The sequence below is a fragment of the Gopherus flavomarginatus genome, chromosome 15 (assembly GCF_025201925.1).
Source record: "Gopherus flavomarginatus isolate rGopFla2 chromosome 15, rGopFla2.mat.asm, whole genome shotgun sequence".
NCBI classification, from domain to species: Eukaryota; Metazoa; Chordata; order Testudines; family Testudinidae; genus Gopherus; species Gopherus flavomarginatus.
The window spans coordinates 11610115-11624650 of NC_066631.1; the positions used below are offsets into that span (position 1 = coordinate 11610115).

General features: G+C 40.2%; 1 protein-coding gene across 2 annotated transcripts in view; it reads right to left on the reverse strand.

The window, feature by feature from the left end:
• SPPL3 (signal peptide peptidase like 3) overlaps positions 1–14536 on the reverse strand; it is a 149641-nt gene that overhangs the window by 133791 nt on the left and 1314 nt on the right. The gene's annotated exons all lie outside the window — the stretch shown is intronic.

Here is a 14536-nt window from a genome sequence, read left to right on the forward strand (position 1 = left end):
AAAGGGCCAAGGCTCTGGCTGCCTCTGCCGCCCCAGTCCTTTAAATAGCCACAGGAGCCCCGCCGCTTCCCTAGGGCTCCCGCAGCTATTTAAAGGGCCGGGGCGGTAGAAGCAGGGGAGCCCCAGGCCCTTTAAATAGCCCTCGAGCCCCAGGCTGCCGCTGCTACCCTGGTGGGGGATGGAAGAGGAGGAAGGACTTACTGTACTGGGTGAGCTGTACCCCCTGTACCCGCATTCCCTGACCGCAGCCAGCCCCTGCTGCACCCACTGCCCACAGCCAGCCCAGCACCCCCCCCTTTTTTTTTTTTTTTAAACTTTTTTTTGGGTCATCTCTGCCACGGCCCCGCCAAAAGTGTTCCAGTTGGGTCCCGCACTTCCTAAAGCTGGCCCTGCCCACAGAAACCTCTCCGAGTACAGGAAGCTTCCCACCTTCAGTCCCCATTGCACCTCAGCTGTGGGAGGAAGGGTCACTGTACAGGGAGCTGCTCCCCTACCTGCCCAACCCCCATGAATCCAGACCTCTCCATACACAGACTGTCCAGCCAAGCCTCACCCCCCTGAGAACCAAGTGATGAAACCTCATGCACTTGAACCCTCGCCCCCCTGCACCCGGAGCCCCCCACCAAGCCTCATTCCCCTAGTGCTGTAAAAAAACCACCTCTATAGGAGTAAGTGCAGCAGCACTGGGAGCCAGTCTACACTGGCACTTTACAGCACTGAAACTTGCAGCGCTCAGGGGGGTGGTTTTTTACACCCCTGAGCGAGCAAGTTGCAGTGCTGTAAAGTATCAGGGTAGACAAGCCCTGAATTGAGTCTTTGAGGGCTTCAAAGGAAAAAAAAGAGACTAAGTATGAAGAGAGACGTTTTCCCTGAGCCCAGAGACAGCCAAGAGATTAATTGCTCATTTTCATTGCATTGTTAGCTTGAGGTATAACTCAATTTTTGCTCCTAATCAGACTCCTGTACATTCACAAAAATCTTAAGTGGAGCTTTGAACTCGACCCAGCTAGTCCAGGGGAGAGAGGGTTGAAGCTAAAATGCTGCTGACACTTCAGCTAGTAATGCAATGGGCAGCTTGAGTTATAACAATTCAGTAACTACTAATCCAATCACTGAGTAGCTCAAGAGTTCTTTTGCAGACTGGTTGCACTCACTTTAGCTAGACTAGCTGAAGTGGAATAACTCAAATGTACTGTCGAAGTGAAGACAAATTAGCCCAAACTCTTTCTTGACTGGGCGTTTCCCCTAACACTCCTGCCGTCCACACAACCCAACCCAGCAGACACCAGCTCTGGTTTTGTTTCAGCCCACGCTGGTAACCAGCTTACTTGGCTAATCAAGTCTAGGGGTATGGCTACATTTGGAATTTCAGAGCGCTGACGCGGCAGCACTTTGAAGTGTGAGTGTAGTCAGAGCGGCAGCGCTGGGAGAGAGCTCTCCCAGCGCTGCATGTAAACCACATCCCTTACGGGTGTAGCGTGCAGAGCTGGGAGCCGCGCTCCCAGCGCTGCTGCCCTGATTACACTGACGCTTTACAGCACTGTATCTTGCAGCGCTCAGGGGGGTGTTTTTTCACACCCCAGTTGCAGCGCTGTAAAGTGTGAGTGTAGCCAAGGCCTAGGTGCTGTTAGTCCTCCAATGCTATCCCACAATTCCCCGCAAGTTGCACTTGTCTACTTCCTCCCTTCTTCTGTACTCAAGTCACCTGCACTGGCTCAGCATTTTAAACCCGTATTTGCCTGCACCAGCACCATTTCTGCTGCAGACAGGCAGACAAGTCCACTGGGTGCAGTTCAGATCACTGATTTGCAGACTGAATTCTTCAATGGCATTCTCCTTAAAAGTTCTCACCACCAAATGCTGTTTGCTTTTGCCTTCAGAACTGACTGCATTAATAAAAAGTAACTCCATTTGCAAATTGCTTAAATGAAGTATTGTTCCCACGTCATTACCCAAGACATTAGCTTCATGCTAGGTGAGAGAAAGCGAGAGTGCACTCTGCAAACTAATTCACAGAGCAGTCCAGTTTAATGTACCACCAACATTGTAGAGGTAGTTACTCAGGCCATATGTGGGAACGTTACACCAGTACTAGGCTAGCATGGAATTAACTTCAGTGAAGATATACCCTTACAGGTAAGTGAGTATTTGGAGGAGGGGAGGAAGGGCTATTCTTGCTGTTTACAACCAAGTGCCAGATGACATACAGGAAAACATCTAGGACCAGGAGCCTCCAAACAGCCACAGAGCGTAAAGGAAGCTCACCCAACCCAGACAGAAACAGATCTAGAAGTGACTTAACTTCTTAAGATCGCAAAAGGTGAAGGAGAGGTCAGTGGCATCCCAAAACCATCGTAGCCCTTTTTCAGTTTCTATTATGTTAGGTTATTTACTGGTAGTATTTTTAGGCTATAAAATAGGGTTGCGTATCACTGACTTCTCTGTACGTACACTGTGCATTAAAGAGGTATTTTATGTGCAAGACTGCACATCAAGGAACTGCTCTGTTAATGTTTGCCTTTATAGATAAATGAAGTTGTGATTTAAAAAGAAAAAAAATCACAGAAGGGTTCCTGTAAAATTCCAAGGTGAAATATGTAGTCTTAAGAAGCCACTCCACCCTTAGCCCATACCCAAAAGACAGACTTCATTTGTACCTCTCTTGGTACCCCTATTTGTCAATTTTGAATGTTGTTGTGGTGTAGCATTGGAGGACTATTCTATTATAACTCTTGTTTTGTTACTGTTCATAAATTACTTTTTTTTAAATGGTGATTTTTTTTTTCCTAGTAACCGTAAGTCTGGTAAATGCTTCAAAAACATAGCAGAAGTACATGTTCCCTTCTAAGGAGCTTACAAATTTTAAACATGGCTGAGTGGAGATGAACAATACAACATAATAATTACAACACTACAATGACACAGTTACTCCGTTTCAGAATGGTGGTTCTATAGGATAGAAAGACAGCTTCCTCTTTCACAGGGTGCACAAACAGAATTCCCTAAGGGATACGAATGAGTAAAGTGGCTTAGCAGACCAGAGCAGGAAGAGCATTCCATGCATAGAGGCTTCATGAAAAGTTGTGGGAGAAAAGGATCATCAAGGCTAGCATCACTGGCAGAATAAAAGGAGTGTCGCAATACTTACATTTCAATAAGATTTATGGAACATGTACTGTATTTTCAAAGTATATTACACAGCCTTGACCCGACATTGTTCATACTATTTTGTGTTTCACATCATTTCTCCCTACTCACATGACTAATTTGTTTCCAATTTTTTATTTTGAATCATTTACATACAAGCACAATAACTGTTACCAAAATATGTTTTGTACACTGAGATCTTCCTGTAGACCAATTTCCTTATAACAAAGTAGTAGAAAGTTGTTGAAATTAAGTTCTCATGATCCATCCAGAGGATAAGGATGACTTCTACCACACCCTTAATATCATCAGATTGATCCCACGTAATAAGCTCATCATTTTAGGTGATTTAAAAGCCAGAGTTGCTCGGGATGATGCATCATGGGGCAATATGATAGGGTTTGTGTTACTGACTCCATGACAACCTAATGACTTTCCAAATGTGCCAAGTACAACCCAGTCATCTCCAACATAGTATCTGAACAAGTAACAAAATATAAGACAATCTGGAGGCACCCTTATTCAAAACAGTGGCTCATGATGGATTACATTATTGTACAGTGAAGTGATCTTCACAATGTCAGGCTCACTCATTAGAGGCACAGAGAGTCATGTGGAAGTCAAGTGTCCCTCTGAATGCTATCAATCAAGAGACAGCAACTCATGTCAATGAAGAAAATCAATATTTCAAGCCTGGAAACTTGTGGCAAACCGTTTGAACTCCAACAAACTCATGGAAGCATTTCCCTCCATTACAGAAGCCTCGAATGTTGAGACAGTCTAGAAACATTTTTTGGGACATAAAATACAATACAGATGCTAAAGTTCTTGGATTTGTTAAGAGAAAACATCAGGACTGGTTTGATGAGAACGACCCCAAAAGTATAGCCGCTCTTTAAATAATTGCATAGTTCCCATCAAGCCTATACAATAGACAAAAATTCAGCCGCTAGGAATGCAGTATATCAGAGAAACACACCATTCAGAACAGACTTCAGCAAATTAAAAATCTGCGGTGGGAAAAGCAAGTGGCAGAGTAACAATTGACAACAAAGACTTTTTTCCTGGGCATTATGTGTGGTGTCTGGCCCCAGGTACAACCATGGATAACCCCCGTACATACAATGGATGGCAATGAACTCTTAAACTGACCAAAAAAATCCTTGGCCAATTGATGGAATATTTCAGTTCGCTTCTCAGTCACCCTTCCAACATTTTGAAGGACGCAATTTATGTTCTTCCACACTGCCTATTAAAAGAAGAACTTGCACTAGCCCTTACCTTTTGAGAGACCATAACAGCAATAAAGCAGCTGCCACAAGGGAAAGCACCTGGACCAGATGGCATTCCAGTAAAGATCTATAAGCAGGGTTGGTACCACAACGCAAGGCACCACACATGGCTCTTCCATGTTATCTGGGAGCAAGAATGAGTGCCATAGAATTTCAAAGATGCCAACATGGTCCACCTCTATAAACATATGGATGAGAGGGCAACCTGTGATAATCACCAGCGCATTTCCTTACTCTTTGTTGCTGGGAAAATTCTTGCACAGGTCACACTGAATAGACCTACCAACTATATTGTGGAAACCATCTCCCCAAGTTTCAGTGTGGATTTCCGTCAGGACAGGGACCTATAGATATGATTTTCAGACTGTACACTTCAGGAAAAGTGCTCGAAGCTAAACTGTGGTCTTTATATATGGTGTTTGTCAACTTAGCTAAAGCTTTTGACTCTGTAAATCATGAGGGACTGGAAACTTCTGTTCATCTTTGAATGCCCTGCAAAGTTTATTTCTGTCATTTGGGCATTCCATGATAGCCAAAGGGGTGCAAAATGGCAAGATATCAGATGTCTTTCTAGTCACAAAGGCACCAAACACTGTTGCATGCTGGCTCCCACTCTTTTCCATCCTTTTTTGGCTATGTTTATGGATGCATTTCATGACATTGACACAGTATTTATCCATTTACAACTGATGGAAAGTTGTTCAATCTACAACACTGTGGTTCTCACATAAAAGTGGCAGATTTACTCATTAAGTTTTTATTTGCCGATGACTGTACAGTGGTTGCTCACTTAATTAATGACAGTCAATTTATAACTGATCAATTCACTTGTACAATTGTTTTGGTTTCACAATCAGCTTAAAGAACACTGATGTACTGTACCAGCCTGTGCAGTGAATGCACGTCTACTCTACCCAATTAAGATTAACGCTCCACTCAAGTTCATGCAGAAGTTTTGCTACTTAGGTAGAACACCACAATTAATTATGAGATTACCCATTGCCAAGATCAGTGCTGCATTTGGAATGCTGTCACACCACCTATGGAATGATAGGGGCATCAAAATAAGCACTAAGCTCAATGTCTACTGGGCAGTCACACTTAAAATGCTTCTATATCATTTTGAAACATGGACAACCCATCGCCACCACTTGATCAATTCTACATGCGTAGTTTTTGGTCTGTTAACAGGGGCAAATGATGGGACCAGATTCCCAATATTGATATAATGGTTGGATGTCTGGAATTCAAAGTATGCTCATAAAAACTCAGCTGCTTTGCACTTGGTATCTCATTTATATTGCTGTCTTGAGAATACCCAAAGCCATATTTTATGGTCACCTAAAATAAGACATCCATTTTCATAGTGCCCAATATAAACAATATAATCTGGAACAAACTACTCAGTGGAGTTCTGGTGACCCCATCTCGAAAAAGATACACTAAAGTAGGGAAAAGATACAGAAAAGGGCAACAAAAATTAGTGGTATTGAACAGCTTCCACATCAGGAGAGATTAAAAACACAGAGACTCTTCGACTTAGAAAAGAGGCTACTAAGGGGAGATATGATAGAGATCTATAAAATCATGAATGATGTAGAGCGAATGAATACGTGAAGGGGGTAAATAATACTTCCCTAATCCAAGAACCAGGGGTCACTCAATTAAATTAATAGGCAGCAAGTTTAAAACAAACTAAGTACTTCACACAATGCATAATCAACCTGGTGAACTCGCTGCCAAGAGATGCTGTGAAGGCCAAAGTATAAGTGGGTTCAAAAAAGAATTAGGTATGTTCATAGCAGATAGGTCCTTCAATAGTTAGTAGCCAACATGGCCAGGGATGCAACCCCCTGGATCACTCGATCTCACTGAAGTCGAGCTTGAAAGCATATCAGGTTGATCCTAGCAACTGGGAAGCAACAACAGAGGATAGAGCAACATGGCAACAGATTTGTCAAGATGTTAACCACTTTTAAGCAAGGCATATTAACATTTTATGTGAAAAATAAGAGCTCACACCCCACACTCCTCCTGTGCCCCACAACCCAATCCCCTGCCCTGAGCCATATGCTACACCCAACCCCCTGCCCTGAGCCCCCGCCACACCCCTCCTGCACCTCAACCTCGTGCCCTGAGTCCCATAACCCTCTGCCCTGAGCTCTGCTGCACCCCCTTGCACTGATCCCCCTGCCACATCCCTCCTGTACCACAACCCCCCGCCCTGAGCCCTCTCCCACACTCCACACTCCCTTCTGCACCCCAACCCCCTGCCCTGAGCCCCCTCCTACACCCAGCACCCCTCCTACACCCCAACCCCTTGCTCTGAGCTTCTTCCTGCATACCACACCCCCTCCCACACTCCCGCACCCCAACCTCCTACCCCAGTCCTACATTCACGGCCCTGCATGCAATTTCCCTACCCAGATGTGGCCCTCGGGCCAAAAAGTTTGGCCACCCCTGATCTAAGCACTAAAGAAGTCATTTAGTTTCACACAGAAGACATATCAGAATCTGACCTTCTCTTCTTCCAGGTTCTGGGAAGTCTACTCTTTTAGAAAGTGAGATACTTTCTCACCAGTTATTACTTTAACTTTCCTGCAATGTATGGACTTTGAGGCATACCTGAAGACAGTTTTGTTTGTTTTTGCTCAATCTTATCTCCTGCAGTACTTCATTTCATAGTTCAGCACTTTTGAGAGAATATGTTAAGTCTTTATGTCAAGCTTCATCCTAGGCTTTGTCAACTACATTGCCAAAAGGCCACTGCTTTCTCATTGTGAAAGGAAAGAAAGGCTGTCCATGATACTGTAGATCCTGACAATCAAGCCCAAGGCCTTACTCAATCTGAAACCAGTTCATGCATATAGTACACTTCTAAATAAATTTGCTATCATACTAAGTGTCAGCAGATCCTGAAGATTCATTTTAATTAATCTGAAGAAGTTTGAAAACACCATGCAGCAGCTTCCATTTATATCCTGGATTCAGGATAAAAGCATAAAGAGGTATGCTATGGTAAATGATCAAAAGCAAAGGTTAACTTGAGGAACTGATCAAAAGCATAACCTGTGTTGGAGAGATGTGCACTTGTTCAGATATCATTCTGCACTTTCTAAATGTATGGGGTATTTTTCTGCCCTGGAATTAACTATACTATCATTTCTCTGTAGCATTTGAATTAGACTAAATGGAAAGAAGTCAGCCAAACAAGATACAGGGATGCAGTATTGTTACTGAATTGGTTACTACAGTCTGTAAGTATGTACATGTGGAAAAAAGTGTGATAATGGTCTTTTTAATCTAGTGGAGAAAAGTATAAATACAATTCAAAGGCTGGAAGTTGAAGCTAGTGAATTCAGACTGGAAATAAGATGTCAATTTTTAACGGTGAGAGTAATTAACCATTGAAACAATTTACCTAGTAAGGGGGAATCCACCATGAATAACTATTTTTAAAGGAAGATTAGATATTTTTCTAAAAAGATATGGGTAAGGAATTCTTTTGGGGAAGATTTATGGCCTGTGCCATACAGGAGGTCAGACTAGATTTTCACAATGGTCCCTCCCAGCCTTAGAATCTAAGAATCTATAAGTCTAGGAATTCACAACTGAATGACAGTTTAGGTCTCAAGAGAAGTCAGACACTTTGTAAAGAACTACTGAAGAGCAAAATATTTTAAACTATTAACTAATTTCATGCAACACACCTGTAAAGTATCTAAGGATAAACAACAGGGCTGTCAAGAGATTAAAAAAATTAATCGCGATTAATCACACTGTTAAACAACAACAGAATACCATTTATTTAAATATTTTTGGATGATTTCTACATTCGCAAATATATTAATTTTAATTACAACATAGAATACAAAGTGTACAGTGCTCAGTTTATATTTATTTTTATTACAAGCGTTTGCACTGTAAAAAGAAAAGAAATAGTATTTTTCAATTCACTAATACAAGTACTGTAATGCAATCTTTATCATTCAAGCTGAACTTACAAATATAGAATTATGTAAAAAAATACTGCATTCAAAAATAAAACAAATGTAAAATTTTAGAGCTTGCAAGTCTGCTCAGTCCTACTTCATATTTGTTTGAGTGACTGGTTGAACAAGTTTGTTTCCATTTGCAGTAGATAATGCTGTCCACTTCTTGTTTACAATCTCACCTGAAATTGAGAACAAGCATGATCATGGCACTGTTGTAGCCAGCATCGCAAGGTATTTACGTGACAGATGCGCATGCTTCAACCACCATTCCAGGGGACACGCCTCCATGTTAATGACTAGTTCTGCTTGAAAACCATCTAAAGCAGTGTGGACCGACACATTCATTTTCATTATCTGAGGCAGATGACACCAGCAGAAGGCTGATTTTCTTTTTTGGTGATTCGGGTTCTGTCATTTTCGCATTGGAGTGTTGCTCTTCTAAGACCTCTGAAAGCATGCTCCTTATCATGTCCCTCTCAGATTTTGGATTCTTAAACTTTGAGTCAAATGCTGTAGCTATCTTGACAAAGTGCAAAGAAGGTACCAATGTGAGATTTGTAAAATCTGCAGTGAATGTGTTCGTAAAACGAACAACATGTGCTGGGTCATCATCTGAGACTGCTGTAACATGAAATATATGGCAGAATGTAGGTAAAACAGAGGAGGAGACATACAATTCTCCCCCAAAGAGTTCAGTCACAAATTTAATTAACACTTTTTTTTTTTTTAACAACCATCATCAGCATGGTAGCATGTCCTTTGGAATGGTGGCCAAAGCATGAAGGAACACAAGAATGTTTAGCATATTTGGCATGTAAATACCTTGCAATGCTGGCTACAAAAGTGCCATGCAAATACCTGTACTCACTTTCTGGTGACACTGTAAATAAGAAGAGGGCAGCATTATCTCTTGTAAAAGTAAACAAACGTATTTGTCTTAGTGATTGGCTGAACAAGAAGTAGGACTAAGTGGACTTGTAGCCTCTGAAGTTTTACATGGTTTTGTTTTTGAGTGCAGCTATGTAACAAAAAAAAAAAATCTACATTTGTAAGTTGCACTTTCAGGACAAAGATTGCACTACAGTATTTGTATGAGGTGAATTGAAAAATATTACTTCTTCTGTTTATCATTTTTACAGTGCAAATATTGTAATCAAAATATACACTTTGATTTCAACTACAATACAGAATACAAGATATATATGAAAATGTAGAAAAACATCCAAAATATTTAAATCAATTTAAAATTGGTAGTCTCTTTGTTAACAGTACGATTAAACCTGTGATTAATCGCAATTAATTTTTTTTAATTGGGATTAATTTGAGTTAATCATTTGAGTTAACTGCAACTAATCAACAGCTCTAGTAAATAATGATCACTTCCCCACTCAGATACTCTCATCACTGAGGTGAAATAAAGGGACTGTTCAACTATGCATAGCAACAGTTTAAAAAAAAAAAAACTACTTAAGAAACTGAAACTGCAAGGAAATTTTTGACAGAAAAATCTTTTACTCAAGTTGGAATCTGATCATGAAACTTGCATTAATACTCCTACAATCTCCTTTAATTTCTTTAATGACTTCAGGACCCAAATTTTTACATCTAAACAGGCAGATAGTATCACCTCCAGTTGTAGCAGAATACCCCTTACCACTACTGGAGGAGATTGGCTCAGTATTGATCTGCAAAGATGACTGCCACCCACAGAATCACCAACATCATGCCTGCAGCAGTACATCTACAGCTTTTGGAGATTTCAAATCCAAGTACTGGTCCTACCTATCCCTATATAATTTTGATATCAGACAGGATCACAGCAGAATGTGGCATGGCTGCAAGGCCAATATAAGCCATCTGTCATTAATCCAAGTTAAAGTTATTACAAAATTTGCACTGTGCTCAATTTATTTAGTCCCCATTGTTTTTTACTTCATGAACAGCAAACAACCTTGAGTTATCACTTAACTATATAAATGTCAATACTACTTCCCACCCAGCTTCAGTTGACCCCCTGCTCCTTGTCCCAAAGTCTTTTTCAGTCTAGTCCCTGCCTAGGTTAGTGCAAAGTCTAAAAAGGCTAAGCACAGGGGAAAAGGGATTTAACCAATGAGCAATTAAGGGTGGAGATAGGTACATAACTAATGCTTGTTATTCCAAATTTACTATAGGTCAACTCCACTGATGCCAGATAATAGAGAATTACAATAGTTAACAGTGGAATATGGCTGCAGATTTCCGTTACTGACGAACTTAAGAGTAAAAGCTAAATTCTATCTTCATATATAAGCACAACTCCCACTTAAGTCTTCAGGTGGTATGATTAATTAAGGGGAGAATTTAGCCTGTATATTTTGTGATTCTTCTTCTAAAAAAGTTAATATATTAAAAATTACCTTCTTATATTTTCATTTATTGTAATCAGCCTCACATCCCCGAAGTGTCCTCACTGCAGACCTCACTCAAGTTAGCCTAGCTGAAGTGAGAGCAGCCATGCTACAAATAAACACTTGAGCTGCACAGAGTGATTTTCTTTGCAGCTGAAGGTCTGTACTAACTTAAGCTATATACAGCGTACTGTATATCCCACTGATGGGCCAGCCTACTTGAGTTAAAAGTATCAAACCAAACTTGAGTGAAATTTGGGGGGGGGGAGAAGAGGGGGGCCTGGACCTAAGTTCGGGGCAACACTGAGTTATAACTCAAATTACCTATGACATGAAGATAGACCCCAAAATTCTGAATCTAAATACACTATAAACACAAAGCTGATTAGAAATCATCATGGGACAAAGGATGGCATTATGTCTTTGTGCTTATTTTAGAGCACCTTGCTTGCTGACTCATTTGACAGTTCACAAAACTGAATTTCCATACAAGCATACCTGACCTATTTCTTTTAATTTTAACACTTGATAGACACACCTGGTCTGCTAATTGTGTCAGAGATTTCACTCAATTTAATAAAATCACTACAAATGACATCATTGGTACTGTAATGATGCTGACTCTAACATGTGAACACCCTATTCAATAGAAAGCTTTGACGACTATATCTCTGCATAAAGTCTCCTTAAGCAAAATCTCACTGTTGTAAAGGCTGTTTTGTAACTGTTGCTTTGGTTACAATATTTACATGGAAAGGATTAATGAACCTGTTAATAATTCCTAAATAAAAAGTAATAAATTAATTTCCACCTTTTCTGCACTGGGCTGAGAAGCCGCCTCCTAATACCACTTCTTCATAGCCCAAGAGTTTGATGTCAAATACAGGAACCATTCTACTGCCTGAATCTTCACCCTGAACTTTATAAGTGACCAAATCAGAATTAAAAGGCTACTGACTGAGTACAGATCTGCTTTTTCACTCTGATCCTTCCTCCTCCCTGACAACACTCCCATGGAAAATATTCAGACATACAATGTTCTATGTTACACTTGGCCATACTATTAGGAGAGGGTGAGACAGAAATTATAAAGGAAATATACTTCTGTTTTGTTAGGAGGAATCCTCATTCTTCTCACCTCTGTATAAACCAAGTTTTGGGGAATCTTTAATGGCTTCAGAAAGCAAGAAACCAAACAGACTATTTCCAGAGTGGGTAAGAAAAAGGGGGAGTTACATCAGGACTTGAACATTTAGACACCTGCTAACCAGAGACAAATAACAGATGTATGCTACTTTCCCTTCCAAGCAGGAACCAATGGAAGTACTCTAGAGAGAATAGCGCGCTCTTTGCACCACAAGCTGACAGGAAAAGAGGTGCTGGATTTTTTCCACTAAGTTACCATCCACAGATCCTGCTGTCTTCATCCCCTTCGTTTGTATTAGCATCGACTTTTCTATGTCTGAAGTTTGAATCTTCACCACCTATTAACCTCTGCCACAGACACCCCTGTAGTTACTATGATAGACAGCCACTTTCCCTTCCCTCACCTTGGTGCTCCTAAAGAGGGAAAACTTTCTGATTGATGAGACAGTCTCAACACAGACCCACTTCCTGGCTTGGAAGATAGATTGGGGAGATTCCCACTCTGCCTCTACTAATCTCATATGAAATACTTCTGCTGTCACCTTCTACCAGAGGAGCATTAAGCCCATAACTCTGATGCTCATGAGTTTCCAGAATAATTCCATGGTAATTGCATCAGTTCAGTTTCACTGTTGGTCAGAACTTTAAGCAGTAGCACTGAAACAAATTACGTTCTTATGAGTTTCATTCAACTACTGCAGGCACTTGGCAGAAAGTTTCCCCACTCACCATTAGCAAGCATTGTCATTCAACACTTTTTAAAATAACGTTTCCTTCTGCCACTTGTTCCACGTTGCATATCAAGATTAGCCATTCCCAGGAAAATACTAATCACAGTCATGCCAGAAAATAAATTCTTGTTACTTATTTTTAGGATACTAGTTTCTAAATGGACAGATAGATCTAATACAGCAGAGACTAAAAAGGCCCAAAGAAAAACTGTTACTGTTCGGGATAGGGTTTAAATATGAAGATTTTACAAGAAATAGCCTGGAGAAGAAAAGTCAGAAGGCACTTGCTGTATTTAAAAGGCATGACAAAAAGGGATCAGTACGCCTTTCCACAATGGCCTTTAACATAAGAAAAGTAATCACTGTGAAATAAAAAAGCAGACAAAATTAAAATATTAAAGAAAACACTTCATAAAATTTCAGCTTTATATCCGTAATACAAAAAGAGTAAAACAGTGAAATATCAAAATTGCAATGTCCTCACCACTTACAAATTAACTTTTCTATCAACTGTCTTAAGACATTCTGAGAAAATCATAGTATGTTATATTATCTCATTTTATAGAAATCATTTCAGACAATGCTTGTGTCCTGTAATCACATTTTTAATTATTTTAGAAAATACTTCACATAACACATAGGCAGTCTCCAGATTTCAATGCAAGTGGAATTAGAGTTTTAAATTAACTTGATTTACAAAGTTAAGTGACTGTACGATTAACACTGACAGTTATGCATGGTAAGATGAGGTGATCAAATATGCTCCAGGACAGAAGATAATAAGCCCCATAGGCGTCAGAAAAATCCTCCCACCCTACACCTACAGCTGTCCAGTAGGGAAGGTGCTTTATGGGGTTTTTTTGTCCCACTTTTCCATCAGGGGTTGGCTGCTGTTAAAGGCAGGATACCCAGATGCTAGAAATGGTGTTATCCTATGGGACAGAAAAGCCATTCACTCTGATAAAGCTGCCAATTAAAGCACAAAAACAGGCTTACATCTAGCACATGGAGGGGAAATGAACCACCAACTGCGAAAGAGCACAGCAGCACCATTTATTCAACAGCTTTCCCAAGAAACACCTGTTTTCCACTTTACAATAAACACACACACTTCTGGTACCATAGAAGATTATGTACAGAACTGTATTATCATACTTATATAAAGAAATCCAAAGATTGTTGACTCACGATGAATAATCAAATGCTTTGCTGGCAGAAAAGAGCGCAAAAGATACATAATAGAAGTGCTCAAATCTAAACTAGGTCTTTACCATTCTTCTCACTACATTCCTCGCACTATGTTGATTAAAGCCTTACACATAAAGTGTAAACACCACCAGATAAAATAGATTATACTAATGGATATAGGTAAAAGCAAAATTACTCACTCTGTTCTGAGACACATGTATTGTTCTGCTACAGCAAGGAAGAGCCATAGCTCTATTAATGTATCAAGTGGTTAAAATTCCAGTTAACTCCTATCTTCGGCTTTACTTGCTTAATGTACGTAGACTACAGAAATATTAATCTCCCTCAGAATAAAAACTGAAGTGCTTTTGGTGCTTATCTTTAGTACTGTTCCAAAAAAAAAAAAAAAGATAGGTAACAACAACCACACCTGTTTAAAAGAGAAAGGGAATCAAAGGTAGCGATTAAGATTTTCAGAAGCATTCAGAGCGGAAAGTTTGCTCATTGGCTCAACTGAATAAATGCAATGCCTCCTCTGCAGATGGTATACCCTAAGGTCAAAAGATCAAGGTTTTCCTCTTTTAATAATAATCTCATAAAATTTTCAAAATACAAAAAAACTACTCTTGGCTTTACAACAACAAAATAGC